This window comes from Martes martes (assembly GCF_963455335.1).
Source record: "Martes martes genome assembly, chromosome: 14".
In the NCBI taxonomy this organism is placed as follows: domain Eukaryota; kingdom Metazoa; phylum Chordata; class Mammalia; order Carnivora; family Mustelidae; genus Martes; species Martes martes.
In genome coordinates, this window is record NC_137902.1 from 18,645,723 (window position 1) to 18,666,920 (window position 21,198).

Genomic DNA, 21,198 nt, shown 5'->3' on the forward strand with positions numbered 1-21,198 from the left:
GAGATCTGGGCAGGGCACCTTCACTGCCATTCAGGGTGGGCTATTTGGAGAGGGTGTCAGGGAGGAGAAGAGGACACTCAGGAGGGTAGAGGCTGGCACCAGCGTGGCTGGACACATGGGCAATGTCTTCGGGTCACAGAGACAAAAACAGGAAGTGGTTGGGAGGCTGTTGATCGACGCTGATTACCTCCCTAGTCTCTGCTCTGCTGGTCCTGCCCCAGGACAGAAACAACCTAAGTGCCCTCGCAGCGAGGGGTGGCCACGTAACCCCAGCCGGGCTGGTGAGACGCAAGCCTGGCAGGAGAAAGCTGCGGGATGTTCCTAATAAGGAGGGCCTGGCTCCACTGGCCTTTGCCTCCTGGCTCCCGCGAAGGCGGGTCTGAGGCCTGCAGGGGCAGCAACCATCTTGCCGGCATGCGAGGGTCACCCTGACGATGAAGACCACACAGCAGAGCTGGTGGGGCGCAAAGAACACTGACAACGCAGGGGGCCGCTGCCCCGGGGGAGCCCAGCTCCAGAATTCTGGTTACACGAGAACAATAAACTCTCGTGGGATGAAGCCGTGAGAGTCAATCCGGCATTCCATGTTGTCAAACCCAAATCCTACGCAATCCAGAGGAGACTCAGGTGGAGGCTGCTCTGAGGTGATCAAGGGGACCCCCTCCCCGTCTCTGTATAAGACATTCGAATAGCCTCATGAGGAGGGGAGGGTCGGGGACCTCCCGGGGGAGGTGGGCATGACAAAGGTATTCCGTGTTCAGAGCCTAAGCAGGACAAAACAAGAGGCTGTCCGAAAGAACCAGTCACCTATGGTATGAACGGACGAGTCCTAAATTCTACCCTCAAGTAGCTTCCAATCTCACTGAAGAAACAAAGCAGAGAAATTCTACCTTCATCTACATAGCAAGCCTTCTGTGCCACAGCTCAGTCACTGCCAGCCGGCTCTTCGTGCCCATGCCCACCACCCGTGACAGACGTCAGCGACAGTCAGGTCACTCTCTCCCCAAGGCCTGGCCCCCTCCCTGCCTCTGGGCAGCCCCCACCACTCACGTGTGCTCGGCTGCTGGAAGGAACCTGATTTACCTCTCTTGATGTCATCATCTGCAAACCTGAAGATCGTAGGCCACAGAAGAGAGAGTTGAAATACACTTTTTCTCTCATCTTGATGCAACTTAAATGAAACGGTTTTCCCCAATGATCCCCAGAATATATTTGCCACCCAGATACCAGGGAACATGAAACAGGCACCCCAACCTGCTCTCTCACTCTGGCCAATGTTAGCAAGTGGCCTATCCGGTCCAACTTATCTGGCAGTGGAATTCCTACTTGTGAACCTCCGGGAGGAGGACTGGCCCAGAGCAATTGCCCTGACAAACTCGGTGCAGTGAGGCGGTGGAGGAGAGATCTCCGGGTCATACTTCACTTGTCAGCATGTCAACCTCAGAGTGTCAGCAGCAACCTACGCTTACCACCACCGCTCCGCGGGCCAAGCGCTGGACAGCTGATCAACCCTCCGTGCTCCATGAAGGCATGGCACACGGTCCAGAAAATTAATTAAAGCCTCTAAAGGAAACAGAAAATTCTGGTCTTTAGAAAGTAAACCAACCCCCCCTCCTTCTCTCTCATCCCCAAGAGACTTGCACAAAGTCCATATTCTCATCTAAGCACAAGTCCCATAACCTTTTCTAACTGCCTTAATGAGAGAAAGTTCCCCATGGACCACTTCCGTTGTTCCTTCAATCCGGAGAAAATACATTTGATTAATAATCATGTAATTACATTTCCAATTCAGTGACCATTATCACTGGACGAAGATCAAGATGAAGTCCATCGGTAACTCCAGCAGCAAAGTCTTCATCAAAGTGGGGTCATTGGCGATGGCAGGGAGGCTTTGCAAGGATTGCAGTCACCATGTCCTTAAATGATTGGAGTCTGACCTTTCTGCAGACTTTTTCTAAAAACAAACCTCTGCTAAGTCAAACAGATGAAATTAGGAAGATACACACAGAAGCTGGTCCCTTAGAAAACGTGCCTAAGAGGAGACAGCGGAAGGCAGACCACTGGGTTGTGCCCACCCAACCCCATTTCCTGCCCTAATACCAACCCCCCCGCCAGATTGCTAACATATCCTCAGCAAACATAGGGAGCCACACTCCTGGTCCTTGAACCCCCAACTCCGTCACTCAGGACCCATCATCCCAGCCATTTGCCGCACTTCTGTGGCTCAGGTCTGCCAACTGCCCATCACCTGCTTATCTCTTACACACCTAACCTCACCTGGGTGGGTGAGGCAGCTTTTTCAACAGATCTTTTGCTACATTATCTCCTCCTGCCACTGTTTATTTGGTTGAACCCTGACTGATAAAGCTAAGATACATATAATTTAGAATGTTCTCTCTCAAGCACTCACCCTTTTTTACTAAAATAAATATATTTTGCACACAGAACTTGTATCTCTACCACCTGCCTGAATGGAAGAAAACCATAAAGACAAATACAATTTTAAAAACCCAGTGATGCCATGCAATTCCAGCTGGATGTCATCGCCTGCCAAAGGCTCCGAGCATGAGGTCTGCCCTGCTAGCGTTAAAAAGATAAGAGAGTTGATTTGATGCTGGGGTGTGTCTCCATCAGGGACAAAGTCTCAGGGAGATGCTGATTGGAAAGAGAGATTGCTAGAGAACTGAGAAGGGAATCCATTTCTCACCCCCGTGCTCCCTGTGATTTAATGCTATGTCTGTGCACGTCTGTCTGAAATCCTATCCCGTGCAACCAGAAGTTTCCATCCAGCACTTGCAGATCCAACACAGCAGGGCTGTGAAGAGCAGCCTGGGAGTTCCTTCATGGTGGTGACTCGGGGTCCAAAGCAACTGGTCTTATTTTAACCGTGGGAGTTGCCAAAACCGGTCATGAGGACCGTGGAGTCTACCCTTCGGCTTCATCTTTCATATGCGCTCTGAAAACAGGGCCCTGTAGAAGGCTCCCTAGTGATGTATTAGGGTGGCAAAGTCAGACCCCTTCTCAGCAATAAAAGCAGCAGAAGCCGCAGTAATACTGTCCCTTCCCCTAAGGAGGCATCACCCCCAGATCCTCAGGTGTGACTGCTGGGGTTCTCTGTGCCAAAGGGAAAAGGTCCTAGGCCCCAGGAAGCAGTGTTCGGAGGGAAGAGGCTCTTGGTGACCGCTTGGCTCCCTAAGGAACTCGTTCTGTGCCTATCCCAGTGCTACGGTCCTTTGCCCACCCCCCCAAGCACATAAGTAACCAAATTCACAACACATAGAGGAGCTCTTTTCAAATCCCCCACCTGTGTCACGGGCTCACTTCCTGTTTGACAACAGGCTTCCTTTGTTCACAAGCAAGCTGTAGGACTCTCAGCCTACAGAAAGACAAAACAGGTGCTCTTGAAACAGGACAGACCCAAAACAGGCTAAATAATGCAAAGAAGATGGAGTCAGGATTCAAATTTCAGCTCTGGTACTCCCCAGTGGTAAGATCTTGGAGCAAATTACATAATTCTGTGACCCTCGATCTATTCATCTATGAAATGGACCCAAGAATAGAACTGTAGTAGAGGTCTTTTTTTTTTCCTTTGGGTTAAGGAATCCTGATTTTCTTTGGGAGTGCCATCCGTCCCACTCTCAGTCCACGCACTATCAATGGGTGGACCTTAATCCCTCCCCCTAAGCACCTGCAGGGCGTACATGACCTGGCTCTTGCCAACCAACCTAGTCCACCTTTCTGGTTCAGGAACGAGAATGCAAGCAAAGGCAGTCCAGTGAGGCAAAGTCCATTCTTTTCACTTGGGTGTCGAGGTTGCAAGGATTATAATATAACATAATCCTTGGGGTCCATGAGGAGTCTATACTAATTAGAACTTTCCAGTCAGGCAAAATCTGGAATAGAAGCCAGAGCTACTACTGGTGGCCATCTTTGCCATGTCACAAAGAATTCCTGGTGAGAACAAAGTCAGTATAAAGGAAGGCAAGGCAGTATGAGAAGAGACAGAGACAGGGAGAGGCGGGGAGTCCCATCATATTATTTGAGCACCTGGATCCTGCCAGGCCTAAAGCTATTATGATTTATCCCAAAGACTTTTTTTCAGTTTCATCATCCAGTGACACTAGCCGGGACATCCGTGAAAGCTGAATCAAGTTAACTATCACTTGCATCCGCCCTAGGCATCTACACCTCATAAGATGATATGAAGAGTGAATGAGAATGCCATAAATAGTAGGTTTTCAATAAACAATAGCAGTCATGGTGGGGGGGCTCACTGAAACAATGCCACCCACTTCTCCAGTTGCTTACACTGGGTGAGCACTCATTCAATACGTGATAGTCGTTACTTCTCTCCGTGGCAGCAGTGGTAAAAGCCAATGCATTCATCCAGCAGCCAAAACAAGTAAGAAAATTCTTGCAAAGCTCCTTGTAGCCACGGCTCAGTGTTGTGCAGCTTCGTGGACCTTAGCAAAGCTCTTCAAACGGAAAAATCATTTTGCTACTGGTCAAGTCGGGACAAGCTCTGAGAAGTAAGCATTATATGCTGCTACAGAAGCTGAACTTTCTTGAAAGGAAAAATGGTAAGGGTGAGAGAAAAATTCACCTTGCTTCAAAAATCCAGATTTAGATGCTGCCAAGAGTTATGCACGACACACAACCCCACTATATCTTGATGACAAGAAAGATTTAATAATTACTTTTTTTAAAGGTTGACATACTTAAGCATTCTTCCAAAAATACCAACAGAGAGGGGAGGGGGGAGAAACAGATGGAAAGTGACAAAAATGCATCAATTGCCCACACCGTTTCTTAACACCAGCAGCCAGAAGGAGAAGTCAGTCAGCAAGTGATCAAACTGCCATCTTTAGATCCAGCTGCCACTGGCAGATTTCATTTGTACCTGCTACAGATAAGCCCCAGCCTCTAACACACACACACACACACACACACACACACACATATATACATATATACACACACACACACACACACACACACACACACATGATAAGAGAAAACATTATAGAAGGGGTGTTGCTGGATAAACTCTTTAAAAATATGATATTTTAACGGCTTCTGAAATCTTCCAAGGTCAGTGTCATAGACAGGCAACTTATGACATGGGTTTCATCCTGTTGGGGTAAGGGCAGGAGGGCGGTAAGAAATTAAAACTTATTGAGTGGCTGCCATATGGGTTCCCTTTTAATCCTCATCCTCATTCCATAAGATGGGTAATTAGTAACCCCACTGTACAGATCTTGAGTTTGAAATGATTAAGCAATATACTTAAATTCACACTAGCAATGACAAAGGATGAGTCTGCATACTCTAAAACTTACATACCAAACACCACTGCCTACCCCATGAATCCTTCCTTTCTATCTTCCTCTCCCAGTTTTTATTGTGTTTCTCCTTTTATTCCCTCTCTATAAGAACTGGAGCTCGGGGAGTATATGGACCAGGTCTATCCTATTTACTTAATTTACTACATGACAGTTATTATTCTCCATGTAACCACCTTACACACTGGTTCATTTATCCAGCAGCCCAAGACGCTACTTTCACTCCAGGCAGGTATAATCTGTTCAAAAAAATATTTGAGGAAGGACCCAGGAAAGAAGGAAGGAGAGTTGGTCTAGCCACGCACCTTTTGACCCTCAAAGCAGCTCAAAACCTGGATAGATGTAATGGTAACCACTATTTGAATGGTTTCCCTCTGTTTTGTTCTTTCAATCCCTTTGGGGTCCATGAGGAGTCTATACCAATTAGAACTTTCCAGTCAGGCAAAATGTAAGAAACAGGAGGAGGCACTTGAGGTCACAATATAATCGCTGATGTTTTTTTACCTATGTCCCTACCATCTGCCTGACCCCCTTTCAATCATTTCATTTACATTACCTCAGAGACTCCACAGCAATGCTGGGAGGTACTGTCATCCCCTCCACTTTCACCCAAAGAGGCGGAGCCGTGTGACCAAGATCGTACAAAGCAAAGCATCTGGCTCTGGAGCCCGTGCGGGAATCTACCACACTGGTCCTCACTGGGGAAGTGTGACCCATTACCTATGTGTCTCCTAGGTTTCGGGCACGTCTGGACAAGAGGACTTTGCCTGAAGAAACAAGGAGTCCAGGGGAGAAGGACAGGGAGCTGTCCAAGTCCTCCCCAAACATAAGAAACCAGTGTCAGGATGAGGAAGGAGTTTCACACACAGCTGCCCGCAAGACCATCTCCCAACCCAGGCCCCAAAGACTCAGAGGACCCTGGCAGTAGTAGGCAGAATAACAGAGGCCTTAACATGAAAAGTGCTGGGTCCCTGAGTGCATTCAGTTGCTACCGGAGGCAGCCCCCAGACACAGAGAAGGTCCTCCTCCTGGGTGATGTTCAGCGGGGCACAGAGCAGACGTCAGGAGCTGCCACAGGCCTGGAGACAGAGCGGCGGCTGTCGGCATCCCCCCAGCCAGGAACACCAGAGCAGGAGAGCCAGCAGATGTGGCAGGATACCCAGAAGAGAGCAGACACGATCACGAGAAGTTTGAAGGGAGCTGGCATTTTCATAGATCACACGAGTCTGTCTTCATCTGTCTCTATCATCAAGACCCTACTTTTACCTCAGTCTGGTTGTCATCTGGAAAGTACAACGATCTTCATCCAGAAAAAAAAACCAAAAACAAAAACACAATAAATCAAACATCAGACGGGTATATACGTACATAAACACACACATGGATTTTGTATGTGGGTATATGTACGGACAGTTGTGTACTCACACTTCCTTCATTTATAATTTTAACAAGTGTGTATATTTTCTTCTCCCCTGAGTCACTGAGTCATTTGAAAACGTAGAGAAGCCATTCTTAACTCTTGTAGTGATTTCTTCAGTTTACCTGAATGAAGAACTTCTCAGAAGACCTACTTGGAGCAAACATCTGGAATTCAACTCATAAAACACAGTTGCGTATTTTTAAGATCCAACAGCAGCAATGAGCAATGACCTTCATTCCCACAGCCCTCCTCCTCCACACCACACATGCTGCTCCTTCAGATCTCAGGGGCACCTGCGTTACCTCCCCGGCCTGCTTTTAAATCCCTTTGGCCAAGAACGGGCTCCCCCACTTCTCTCCCTCCCATCCCAGTGCCCAGGGAACAGCGGTGAGCCCTGCAACTCTCTACTCAAAATGAGGAAGTAGAGATTTGAGAAGCAGAGCCCCTGGAATCAGCCTTGCCCCTGCCATCCTGCCTTCTTGGAGAGCTACAGACTCCAGTTCTGGAATGACCCACAGAGATGGAGTGGGATGAAGACCAAGCCAAAAGGCACAGTGGAGGTTTCTCCATCCCCCATTCATCCAGCACATGTTAATTGAGCATTACAGGACGACGAGCAACTCCTAAACCCTGACCGAAGGAGTACAGATCAGCTTATTTCCACAGCTGTCAATCTCTTCTCCTGCGATACGACTCCAAATCGTTAGAAATTCCACTCACATATTGCATCAAAATCTGCCACCCCAAAACTTACCTCCTCTGATTTAGATATCAGTTTAAACTGCATCGTAACTAAACTATGAGGATTTAAATGTAAAAACAAAACCTGAAGGGTATTGGGAAAAAATATAGAGAAACACATAATCTTAGATCAGGAGAGATTTTTCTAGATGTGACACCAAGAGAGAATTAAATAAAAATTTTGGACAGATTAAAAATTAAGGACAATTTTTGATGGATTTGCTAATAGAAGTACCCAAAATCTATAAACACCACATCAAAGACAAGAAAGAAACTGAAAAGAAACATTTGTAACCTAGATGGCAGGTGGGGACTAAGAAGCTTAATATTAAAAACTTATAAAGTCACTAAGAAAAATACAATACAGGCAGGGAAAAATGGACAAAAGGCACAAACAGGCAATGCATAAGAAGATATACAGATATGAAAGAAAACACTTAACCTCACTAATAATCCAAAACATGCAAATTAAGACAAGATGCCCCATTTTACTCATCAATCTGGCAAGATATTTTAAGATCCTAATACCCAGTATCAGGGAGGATGTGGGGAGACACGTGCTCACACAGGTGGAACGGCCTAGGGAACCGTGTGGCTGCACATACCAAAGACAAAAAAAAAAGAAACATCTTAAAATGTTCATGATCCAGGATGCCTGGGTGGCTCAGTCAGTTAAACTGCTGCTTTTGGCTCAGGTCATGACCCCACGGTCCTGGGATTGAGTCCCACATCGGGCTCCTTGCTCAGCGGGGAGCCTGCTTCTCTCTCTGCCTCTGCCTGCCACTCTGCCTGCGTGTGCTCTCTCTCTCTCTCTCTCTGATAAAGAAAGAAAGAAAGAAAGAAAGAAAGAAAGAAAGAAAGAAAGAAAGTCTTTCAAAAAAATGTTCATGATCCTTCAAACCCTAGAACTCACACTTCAAGGATTTTATATTAAGGAAGTACTCAAGGGTGTGCACAAAACCATATTCCCAACACCATTCATCCCAGCATTTGCTGTATCAGATAAAAATCGAGGGGGGAACATATAAAAGAGAATCTTATAAATAAATCATGCTCAATCCCTGAAGTAGATACTTTGCAACACTTGAAAATGGCATTGTAGAAAAATATTTAATGACTTTGAAAGTTACTTACAATATTTTGTTGTAAAAAATATTTAGTTGTAAATATATTTATAAATATAGTTTTATATATATGTGTGTGTATATGTGTGTGTGTATAGTTTTCAAAATACGTTCTTTCAAAAATGGTACCCTCATGTATATAGGATGTATATTTGCCTAGAAAAAATAATAGGTTATAACCCAATGGGTTCACTGATAATTGTGAAAGAGGGGATTCACTCTCTCTCTTCTCTATCTCTCTTTCTCATTTCTTTGTAATTTTCCAATATTTTGGCAACAAGTATCAGCTTCTTTTCTACTAGTAAAAGTCTGCATTGTCAGCTAAGATTACATCTAGTGTTTTAAGAAGCTCTACCACACAACGTGTTCATGTTTAATCTTTCATAAAAAAAGAAAAAGCCAAGGGACATTTTTTTCCCTGGTGTCACCTAGCTGGTTTTTTTAACCTAAATGCCATTTGCGGGGGGGGGGGGCATTTATGCCTGCAGAATGTCACCATGTTGCCTGGGACTCTGACTTCCAGTCTGCTGGGGTCCTCTGGACTCCTGTTTCTGTCATGGATACCTTAGCTTTCCGGCTCTGTCTCTTTGGGAAACTGAATCGGTGCGCCGCCTTCTCCCTCCTGCAGCCCCCCTGCGTACAGAATCGAGGACGGGCCACTGTGAGGTCATCCCCCCATCTAATCCTGCATGGGCAGCAGATCGGGAAGAAGAAGAGAGCGCGACTTATACCACGTCAACCCTTGGGACCCGGGAGCAGAATGGCAGAGAGGAAAATAGCATCAAAACAGAGACATTCTATGAAGGAGCCACAGAAAAACATTCTGCCTCCAATCTGATTACAGAGCCAAAGAAGTAAGACCTCCGGGGCCAGCTCTCCTGGCTGCCTGCCTCGTCCGCAGACCCAGGCACCGTGGTTGACCCACTCTGCATCACTCACTTAAATGGCAACGACATCTGACAGACAGAGCATCGAGCCATGGCCCCGTGTGTCCCTAATGTGCTTAGAGCTGGAGAAATTATTCATCAGAGAATATGCTAAAGCGTTTAGTGTCCCCTGGATGCATTAGGGGCGGGTTCTGTCAGCCTCTGCGCAGCACCTCTGTGTGTTTATCCTGAAAACCCCTGAGCTGGCTCCACGCTGCCCTCATTACTCATCTCCAGAACCCCAGCCAGTCTCCGTGACTCAGCCAGGTGGCCCCGTCGCGGCCCCTTTTCTCTCTTCATTTCCTTCCAGGTCTCTTCTGGGTCACTCGCCTCCCTCTTTCCCAGGAGCCACTGTCCCCAGCCAAGCCACCAAGGGCTCCCACTTGCTGTCCTCACCGTCAGCCGCCCATGCCCCGCCGCGGTCCCCGGCTGTTCCCTGCTCCCCAGCGTCTCTGCCTACCCTTCCTGAGCTTCGGGGCCCGGCAAAGACCACCTTCTCCTGAAGTCTTCTTGGCTCTCCTTAGCCAGAATTAGGAGCGCTCTCAAGCACCTGCAGAGAACTCTTATTTCTCTCCAGCACTTCTGAAGCAAGCATCTAAGGATAGGAGGAGGGGCGGGGAGCCATTGTGAGGGAGATGGTCAGCTCCTACGGGGAGGAAAGACCACCACCTCCTGAACTTTTACACTTTGCATACAGCATGAAACCAAGCATGTGGGCTTCTCATACTATACAGACCACATTAGACTCCATTATACTCTCCCCGTACTAGAGAGAATACATTATACTCTACTATCCCTATGCTCTGATTTCCTGTGAAAAAGAAGGGTTTACCATCATTCCCAAGGACCATTATCACAGAAACACCTGCCTAATATTCTGAAGTCTGAGTTTAGGAAAAGATGTCTACTTTACAGAAGCAACTCATTACAACTCATTATAATTACAACATTGTTATTTTTGCTGCCGTTGTTAATCACCTTCATTTATTACGCAGCTGTTATGAACCACGTCCTGTTCTATGTGTTCTGCACATGCTGTTTCTAATCATTACAATATTACCACAAGGTAAGTCCTAACGCCACTATCATCGTCAAGATCATTAAGATTCCAGCAATACTGCCCGTGTGACCGAGAAAACTGAAGACCTTCGTGAAGGATTTTCTTGCCCTGTTCTCCTACATAACCCATGTCAATCAACAGACTTTTCTCAAGTCTCAGATATAACTCCCTTCCTTCTGCAGTCAGTGTGCTAACTACGTAATAGCAAAAGCACAGACCATTCAAAGGCTGACCTACTGCTCTTGCAGGAACACATAAGCCTACGTCCACAGCCAGGGTACACAGTAGGCACTTGGTAAATATTTGCAACATGATGAGTATTTATGGAGGGAGGCAGCTCTCCTGCAGTGCCAGCTTGGCAGTCAACCATCCACACTGCTCTGATTCGATCACCTAGTTATAAAGGAACAGGTGGTGTTACAAGGAAGAAAGGAACTTAGTCAGAAGACCCAGGTTTAAGTCCTAGCTCTGCTGCTTAGCAACTGCGTGACTTTGGGCAAATCACTTTCCTCTCTAGGAAACAGTTTCCTCATCCATAAAAAAGGGATAATTTGCCTTGCCTTGTTGTGGGAATTCCATACAATCAATGCATGAAAACTACCTAACACAGACCTGATGTGGTGGTTCACGGACATCTGTAGGATATGAACTTGTTTCTATGGCTTTGCTAGGCTTCTTTCCTGACCCTCAACCTCAGGACCCAGAATTTTATTTGTATGCATCCTACCAGCAACCAAAATAAGGGGAAGGAAGAGTAGAAAACAGAGATGAAGAAGTGACTCCTGGGGAGAAATGGGTGCCCTATCCAATTGGACTAGGGGTGGGGCTGAGGGAAAGCATCAGAGGAAACCATCACACACACACACACACACTCACACTTACACACACACACACACACACACACACACACGCATGCAACCAGATGCTGAGTATGATAATGTGGAAAAACTCCTTTATTTTAGCAATATAAAACTTGACCAAGTATTCTCCTTTATGGGAACCACTTACTATTTCTGCCCAACTGTATCCTCACGCACATCATGAAACATATTTGGTTTCCCGTGGTTATATGCATGCTGGCATCTTTTCACCAGTGTGTTAACTATTTGTTGGAGTCAGACAGCTACTGTTTGTAAAAACTTAAAGAATACGTTGCCTCTTATTCTTGTGACCAAGAAAAGAGCAACTTAAAAGAACATATATGGACAGACCCATTAGAATGGCAATTACCAACAACAACAAAATGGGAAATGACAACTGTTCGTGAGGATGAGGAGAAACACAGAGAAACTGAAAGCCTGTGCTAGTGGGACTTTAAAATGGTGCAGCCACTGAGGAAAACAGTATGGTGGTTCCTCAAAAAATCAAACACAGAAACACCGTGTAATCCGGCCATTCCGCTTCTGGACTTCTACTCAGAAGAAGGCAGAGCAGAGACTGGGGGATATTTACACAACACTATTCACAACAGCATTACTTATAATAGACAAAAGGTGGGAACGACCCAAATGTCTACCAAAACATGAATGAGGAAACAAATACATACAAGGGGATACTACCCAGCCTTAACAAGAAAGGGAATTCTGATATGACACTGCACATGGACGAACCTTGAAGACGTTATACGTAAAAGACATAAAAGGACAAATACTGGGGCGCCTGGGTGGCTCAGTGGGTTAAGCCGCTGCCTTCGGCTCGGGTCATGATCTCAGGGTCCTGGGGTCGAGTCCCGCATCGGGCTCTCTGCTCAGCAGGGAGCCTGCTTCCCTCTCTCTCTCTCTGCCTGCCTCTGTCTACTGTGATCTCTCTCTGTCAAATAAATAAATAAATCTTTAAAAAAAAAAGAAAGGACAAATACTGCATGATTCTACTTATATGAAGGAACTAGAAGAGGCAAATTCATACAGACAGAAAGTAGAGTCGTGGTCACCAGGAGCTGGGGGGAAGGGGTCATGGGGAGTTGTTTAATGGGTACAGAAATGATGGTTGCACAACATTGTCATTGTACTTAATACTGCTGAATTCTACACTTAAAAGTGGTTAAAATGGTGGTTTATGCTGTGTTATATAACAATTTAAAAATTATATATAATATATAGAGAATTATTATAATATATAATATGTAATTATAATATATATGAAATTGTATGTTATAATATGTAATAATATATATGGAATTATTGTGTATATATTATATATATGAATATAATACACACATATATACATATATGTATTATGTATGCATATATATTTTTATATATCCAATTTTATGTATATGTCTTTATGTGTATATGTATACATTATATATATATATATATGATGCATTTCTCTGGCACGGTGTTCGGGTTGGTTCTCAATTTCTCCTTAATTATTCCAGTATAATAACTGGCAAACTGGCAATGGCGGAAGTATCCCAAGCTGGCCAACTTCAGCTCCTTTCTGGAGATTGGCATTTGGAAGGATCCTAAAGGAACACAATTTTCAATTCTTCCTCTTGAGTGTCCAAAACCCCGCCAACAGGGTTGGCAAAATGCTGAACTAGGCCACTCTCCTTCCGGAGCCTGGGACTCCCTGGCAGGTCCTTGACTGAGAACAACCCTACCCTAGAGTCCTGTGCTGGGCTTCAGTACCCAGTCCCCAAAATGACCTGCTGGGGCTCCCCAGGATCCACTTAAGCAACCAGAACTTATTCAAGAATCTGGTGTTAGAGACTCAATAGCTTAGCGGGCAGCCTCTCCCAGAGAACATATTTGCATTTTCCCTGGGGTTATCTGGACACAATCATTTAAATCAAAGGAGCAGATAAAAATCCGTTCTCTCAACAAATACTTGTGGGTTCTAGGACACACAGTTACACAATACTTATCCTTTCAAGGATATGCAGGTAGCATCAGGGAAAGCCAGAGTTCACCCCCACACCCATCCCCCCCACCTCTTCTACCCTCCCCCACCGCCTCACACCACCACCACCACCACCACCACCACCCCACCCCACCCAGTGGAAAGAACAGAACACTGAGCCCGAGCAGAGAACCATGGGCTCCCCTTCCTTTGCGCTGGTCTCAGCCTGTTACAGTGATGCTGTGGGTTCAAAAGGCCCGGGAGCACAGCCCTGGGTCCAGGTTCCCTGCAACCAATGCTGTGGCAGGACCAGCCCTTGTGGTTCTTTTTATGATTGTGAGAACCCCTCCAAAATAACCAGCTGGAAACTTTGGAAAACAACAGTTAGTACTCACAGGTCCTGGGAAGTATACAGCACAGCCCGGGGCCGCGCAGCGGGGTCATGGGTGGAGAAAGAGGGAGAGAGAGGACACACAGTCCTGAGGTTCTGCTTTTATTAGGGTCAAGAGTGGAGGACTTGGGTTTTGCAGACTCACTCTTTATTGGTGAATTTAAAACATAAAGGTGAGAATTTATTTTTTTTTTTTTTTTAAAAGATTTTATTTATTTGACGGAGAGAGAGATCACAGTAGGCAGAGAGGCAGGCAGAGAGACAGAAGGGGGAAGCAGGCTCCCCGCAGAGCAGAGAGCCCGATGCGGGGCTCGATCCCAGGACCCTGAGACCATGACCTGAGCCGAAGGCAGAGGCTTTAACCCACTGAGCCACCCAGGCGCCCCTAAAGGTGAGAATTTAAACACAAGAAGAAGGGGCGCAGGGAGAGGGGAGCAGTCAACAGGTCAATTCTCTAAGTCAACCAAAGACTTCCAAAACCCGCTGGGGTTGGGGCAAAGGGCAGCCTGGCTCTACTGGGTGGCTGGCTGGGTTGTTACTCAGAGAGCTGTCTCTGAATGGATGCCCCAGCGATCAAAGCTTAAATCAGGCACTTGCATTACAAAAAGCAAAACCAACTGTCCAGGCTCACCCTATACTCTGAGCATGGGTCCCCTCACTTAAAAAGGAGATTCTGGGGGCGCCTGGGTGGCTCAGTGGGTTAAGCCTCTGCCTTCGGCTCAGGTCATGATCCCAGGGTCCTGGGATCGAGCCCCACATCGGGCTCTCTGTTCAGCGGGGAGTCTGCTTCCCTTCCTCTCTCTCTGCCTGCCTCTCTGCCTACTTGTGATCTCTGTCAAATAAATAAATAAAATCTTTAAAAAAAAAAAAAAGATTCTGGGCTGCTTCTCTCTCTCGGGGCCAGTCCGTTCCTAAATGACACGATCCCACTCAGCTCCAGCCACACCAGCCTCTCCGGTTACTCACCTGAGCCACACCCCCACCCCTAGGGCTTGGTAAACGGGTAACACTGCCTTCCCACCCAGTTAAGCCCACGGGTCACCTGAACAGGACCAGGGCCAACAGCAGCCTTTATCCTCAGTGCTTGTGGTTATTGAATCACCCCCCACGTTTCCAGCTAAATTCCTTTAACTCGAAGCTTTACTTTTTTTTTTCCTTAAGAGACGGTGAATGAGGAAGGAGCAAAAGGAAAGGGAGACAGAGAATCTTAAGCAGACACGGGGCTCAACCTCATAACCCCGAGATTATGACCTGAGCTGAAATCAAGAGTCTTAACTGATTGAGCCACCCAGGCACCCCTCAAGGATTTACTGTTTTTTTCAAGAGTTATTTATTTATTTGAGAGAGAGAGCACACACGAGTGTGGGGTCATGGGGGACAGAGGGAGAGAGAATCTCAAGCAGACTCCCCGCTGAGCATGAAGCCTGATGCGGCGGGGCTCGATCTCAGGACCCTGAGACCGCAACTTGAGCCGAAATCAAGAGTGGGCCATGTAATTGACTGAGCCACGCAGGCGCCCCTCAAAGCTTTACTTTTGAAACAGACTGACATTTGTTCCCAAATGAGCAGGGACAAGGCCCCGGAGGCTACCTTATTCTCTCCCACAAAAGCAGGCACGATGAGCCCTCCAGACCGGCTCTCAGTCCAAGGGGGTAAAGGGCTCATAGTTCGGCGTCTCTGAAGGAGGCAGGCGGGAGCAGGGGCTCCCTGAGGAGGAGCCACGCGACCTGTGCCTCCTCTCGACGGCCCTCCAGGTAGCTCAGGCCAAGCCACCCTCAAAGGGCAATGCTAGCAGGAAGGGGTCAGGACTCTTGGGGGGAAGCATGGAGGAGAGGACGGAAGGGAACAGTGGGCTCGGGGCCTGGCTCCCCCCGAGCCCTCCGCTGACGGACTAACCCCACTCAACAGCGTCAGCAGCAGCCGCTCGCGATGGAGCCCGTGTGCACTGTGCACTGTACACTGTATGGGCGTGTGTGACCTTCAGGTGACACAAACTGTTATCTCTTCTGTATAAATGGTGGGACTGACTGTACAAGAAAGCAAATTTGTAGCTCCCCTTGGCTCCTCATGGCAAACCTTTTGCCCCCTGTCTCCGTTAAGACTCCTCATTTCCTCAGGTAGAGGTAGAGGCTTCTCCGCGGCCCCCCAACCTGGGATAGCCCTTTCCCCTGCCTCTGTCCTTAGAAACAGTCGTGAACACCTGCCGCGGTCTGCACTGGGGGGTCAGGCTCGAGCCTCGTCCATCTTGGATCCCAGCTGAGCGGACTAGACACCCGTGTGGGACGACACAAGAGGAAACCCTAGGAACCTGGCTGTCTTCCAAGGCCTCCCTTTCCAGGGATGCTGACTTTGAAAAGACCACTAGACACCCTGTTCCCCTCCTCCAGGCCCGACGGACACCAGGCTGACTCTTGCCTACAGTCTATAAGTAATAGCAACGCCAGAATTTGCAGTTATTTTCTCGGTCTTAAGGAGTCATTTGCTTCAAAAATACCCAACAGCTGTGCATGCCACAGTCGACTGTCCATTAATCATGCATCATGGGGGAACAGGCCCTCGCTGCTTCCAGATCTCCCGCGAACGCCCAGACAGGCACCCAGTGTCCAAGCCACCGGGGAATAGAGACAGGCCTCTAAATTCCAGCTGGCCCTCTCCGAGTGCTGTAAAGCCCCAGACATCTGGCTGGAAAGATTGGCAAGTGTGCAGTCCGTTGGCGGTGGAGCACATGGTTATTATATAAGGGTTTGAGCACCATTTGGTAAAGTTACATTGGCTCTCTCCAGCCCTGCGATGGTCTGAGGCTCCACCTCGGCTCACGCCTTTTCCTTCTCCCTCTCTGTCTCTGTCTCTGTCTCTCTCAGCGGGTCAGGGCAATCCATGTTAAAAATAATTAGACTCACAATATTAATTTAAAAACAATGCAGCCATTGTATTTGCTGAAGGCCTACTGTGTGCCGGGCAGAGCCCTAAGCCTCACGCACTCCCTGCAGGCTGGGCGGAATCATCCCCATCCGCACAAGAGGCAACGCGAGCCAAAGGAAATGAAGGGACTTTTGCAAGTCACACAGCCGGGAAGTGGCAGAGCCAGGATTCAAACCCTGATCTGGCCGATGCCCTCATCGCGTTTTCTCTTCTTTCCCACAATCCTGTAGGGCCCTCCTACAATCTCTGTTACCTGGTCAGGATCCCGAAGCCCAGAAATGAAAAATGACTCACCAGTAAGACCCGGGCAGCTCGGGGCAGGTCAGGGGCCAGGAGGGAGAAGGGGAAGGAGGAGGGTTGTGGGCGCAGAAGCAGCCCATGAGGGAGACGGCGCAGAAGGAAACTGTTTGTTGTGAAACGTTTAATTATTGCACTTGGGGGTAATTTATTATCAGGGAAATTAAGTGATTCCATTAGCCTCCTGTCGCTTTCCAAAATAAATCTGTCAGAGTGGGATGAGGGGGAAAGGAGATGAGAGCTTCTCTGTTTTAATTTGTTTTTCTGTCGATTGCCAAATGGAGGTCCAGACTCCATTTATCTATGGGAAGGGAGTTGGCGGCACTCCTGCGTGAGCCTCTATGCTACATTCAGCCCCTCTGCAGCCGCATTTCCATATCGGAACAAAAAAATGAGCCCAGCTTGGAAAAATGGGGCAAGTGCCCAGTCAGCAAAGGAAGAGACCAGAGGCCTGGGAGCTGGAGCCAGCCCTGCCCCCCTCCAAGACCTTGAGCAACGCGGTCCCCCGCTCAGAAATGAGATTCTCCAGTGGTAATGTCCCTTCCCCCCAACATCCCCTGAGCACGGGCTGATGCCGGCTTCCAGGCATTGTCCTGCCTCAGCCCCACAGTCAACTTCTAACAAGGACTCGGTGGACGCAGAGCTCTCCTTCCCCCGCCCACTGGGTACCGTCACTCTCCGGATCCAACAGGCACAGCTCTGAGGGAACCAGAACCCGGGTCTGAGCCTCAGCCTCGACCAGTGCTCTAAGCCACTGGCCTGCACGGCCACCCGACTCCACGGGGGCGTAGGGAATGTTCTTCATGCACGAGCGGAGTAACACGAAATCCTACCTGCCCGGACTGTGAGCGATGGAAGACAAGGCACTATTGTTTGCTTCCGTGTGTCGGAATGACTTCGGCACCGAAGTAAATCAGAAGTGCTTTGTTATTCTTTGTATTCTCAGGGCCTGGTACTCAGCGGGTACCCGATATATATTTGTTGAGTTAATCGATCCCCCTGTGATATAAAATTTCTCACTTAGCTGAATGGATAACCAGATCTTAACCAAGGGGGAGGAAATTGCATTTTTTTTTTTTTTATTACAGAAAATCTAGCTATCTGGAGAGAGACGAGCTGAGAGCGGTCTGGTAGTTCCAAAGGGGAAAAGCCAAAGTTTGCTGCTCAGCCCCAAGAGCTCTGATTTCCTCAGCAACTCCACTGTGGCTCCGTGAAGATGAATGTCCCCCACCGAGAACGGTGCCAGAGGCCACTGGCTGCAGGAATCTGCTGTTCGCAGATGCCCCTCCCTGGTCACGGACCCGGGGAGCTGCAGTCTTCCTCCTGGCCCAGTTCCCCGGCTCACTGCCTCATCTAGAACGTGACAACAGAGCAGCATCGCCCAACCCCTGAAGACAGAGCCAGGAACGCCAGGCTACCAAGATTGTGTTTAGGCCACTGGCAGATCCAGGCACTGAATGAGACCTTCTGGAAGGTTCAGCGCCTGGGAGTCAGACCACTTCACAGTCAAGGCGGGCACCAAGCTCAAAGCCAAGGGGGCCCAACATGCCATCTCACAGAAGCACCAAGACACGGGGCTGCCCCTATCAAAGAATTGTTCCAGCTCCCAGGTCGTAGGTCATGTACTGGAAGTGAGGCTTCCCCACCACGGACACTGCGTGGGACCTCACCCCAGCCCACCACCAGTGTTCACTCAGTGGTCCACTGAGCTGGAAGGAACACACACACAAGCCCTCACACACATCCTGGGTTTCCTAAGGAAGAAAGAGCTGCGGTTGAAGATGTGAAGCCAGTGAACGCAGGCTGGGAGAGAGACCCAGGTGCCTGACCCAAGTGCCCCATGTCCCTGTCCCCACCTCCTCGTGTCGGGGGTTGGGGGGAGAACCACCACCTCTCTTCAACGATGACTGCCTGGGTCCCTTATTCGTATCTGCCATAAGCTACCTAATGTCAAGCAAGTCGCCCAGATCTGTGGGTCTTGAACTTTAATGCACACACGAATCACCTGGAGACACGGGTTTTAGTATAGCAGGATAGGGCAAGGGCCTGAAATCTTGCATTTTTAGCGAGCTCTCAGGTGATGCTCCTGCTCCTGGTCCGCAGACCACACTTTGAGCAGCAACGCCCTAACCTCCTGGGTCCTCTGCTTCATCTGTAAAATGGGACTCACACTAGCTACCTTACAAGTTAGAGACTAAACCTCATCACATTTGTGAAGTGCCCAGCAGAGCGTCTGGCATATAACGGGCCACATAAGCAATAGGAGTTTCGCCTTCCCTGTACTTCCACATCTTTCTAGCTCACCCCCAAGCCAGCGGCTTTTGGCCTCGTTTGGCCAACGGGCCCTTTGGAGACCCTCATGAAAACTAAAGGTTCTTGAGCAGCCATGAGCTAGACTGTGCTGTGATAATGAAAAGTCCCAAATCTCCATGGCGTAAGACAACCAAAGCGCAGTCCATGCTCCTGCTACACGTCCAGCGTGGCTCAGGGGGGCTGTGCTCCCTGTCGTCCTTCGAAGACCCTGATGACAGAACCCGCATCTCCACATACTAGTGCCCATTCCAGCTCGGACACTAACTCTGACAGCATCTGCTCAGAAGGGACCTGTGGCACTTCTCCTCTTTCAGAGACCAAGACAAGTTCCCACACAATGCTTCGTTTCAAAGGAGCCAAGGACGTGCAGGTCTGCCCTGTGCCCGGAAGATGGAGATCCAGAAATATGTGGTGAAAAACACTCATGATTACCCCCCACCTGCTGCCCAGGGGAGAGGATGCTGTATCGAACGAAGCTTGCTCAGAATTCCAGGAGGTCCACAGACCTCCCAAGCCCAGTCCACCCTTCATACGTTTTGAGCATGTTCGAAGGAAACCAGGGAGAAGGAGCGCTCCTTCAACAGTTCAATAAATGTTAATTGAGCATCTACAATGTCAGGCACATTCTGGGCGGGAAACAAGGTAGAACAGGTCCATGCTGTCACGGGTCTCATCCTCGAGAGGGAATAAACACACGATAAGGGGGGGAATGACAGCAGGTAGAGAGTCCTATCGAGGTAATGAACAAGAATGGGCTGTAACAGAGTAACCGGGAGGTTGGGAGAGACCAACTTCAGACGGAGAGGTCGGGGAAGGGCCCCTCTGAGAGGTGAAGCCAAAATAGAAGAACCAGAAGAAGCCAGACGTGTGGCCGGGTACAAGACATGCATTCCGGGCGGGTACAAGACATGCATTGCGGGCAGAGGAAGCAGCAAGTGCAAAGGCCATGTTTCTTGAAGAGATGAGTCTGCTGGGTGGAGAGACAGGCCAGTGTGGGACAGTCTTTGTGAGTGAAGTGGGCAGTGGCAGAAGTTGAGTGGGACAAAGAATCAAGGAACTCAGCAGGGGCCAGATCACGTGAGCCCTGGCTATGTGTTCCTGCTGCCTGACCTCGACCCTGGGAATCCTTCCCCCATTACAAGGGGAGCTGGCGATAACCTGAAGACCAAAAATGGAGTCAGCTAGAACCTCAGGACAAGACGGCTGAGTCCAGGGCCTACGGGATAGATGGTACTCGTGGTAAGTCCAGGAGCCTAGACAACAAGACCCTCCCCTAAGACGCTGCCATTCCAGTCTTCTCTCTCCCCACAGCAGGACCCAGCGTGACGGCTTCCTTCTAGAACTCAACACATCTCCCTCTGCTCTTGTACAAAGACCCATGCTGCCCTCCTCTCCTGTCCTCAGCTGTACCCGGCAGGCCTCCCTGACTCCAGACCACGTTTCCTGCATTCCTTCTTCCAAGCTGTTATGATATTCCTTCCTTAAAATGCTATGTAATGTCCTCTGTACCTGACCTGTCCTCTGTACCTGAAGAATGGTCCTCTGACCACTCTTCCTTCAGAAAACAGCTTAAATCCCACCTTCTTTCTGACACCTCTAGGGACCACCCACACGATGGAGCTGCTGACCTCTTCTTAAATTTTTTAAGCTGCAGTGAATCGGCCTCATGGCACCGGTCACTATTTCACACGTAATTCTCCTCTCTCAGGAAACTACACGCCGGCAAAGAGCAAGAATGACGTCATTCCGTTGCTGCTCCTCGTCTCCCACAGCTGGTACTTGGGAAACGGTTTGACTTAAGACAGAGGTAGTAGACTGGGA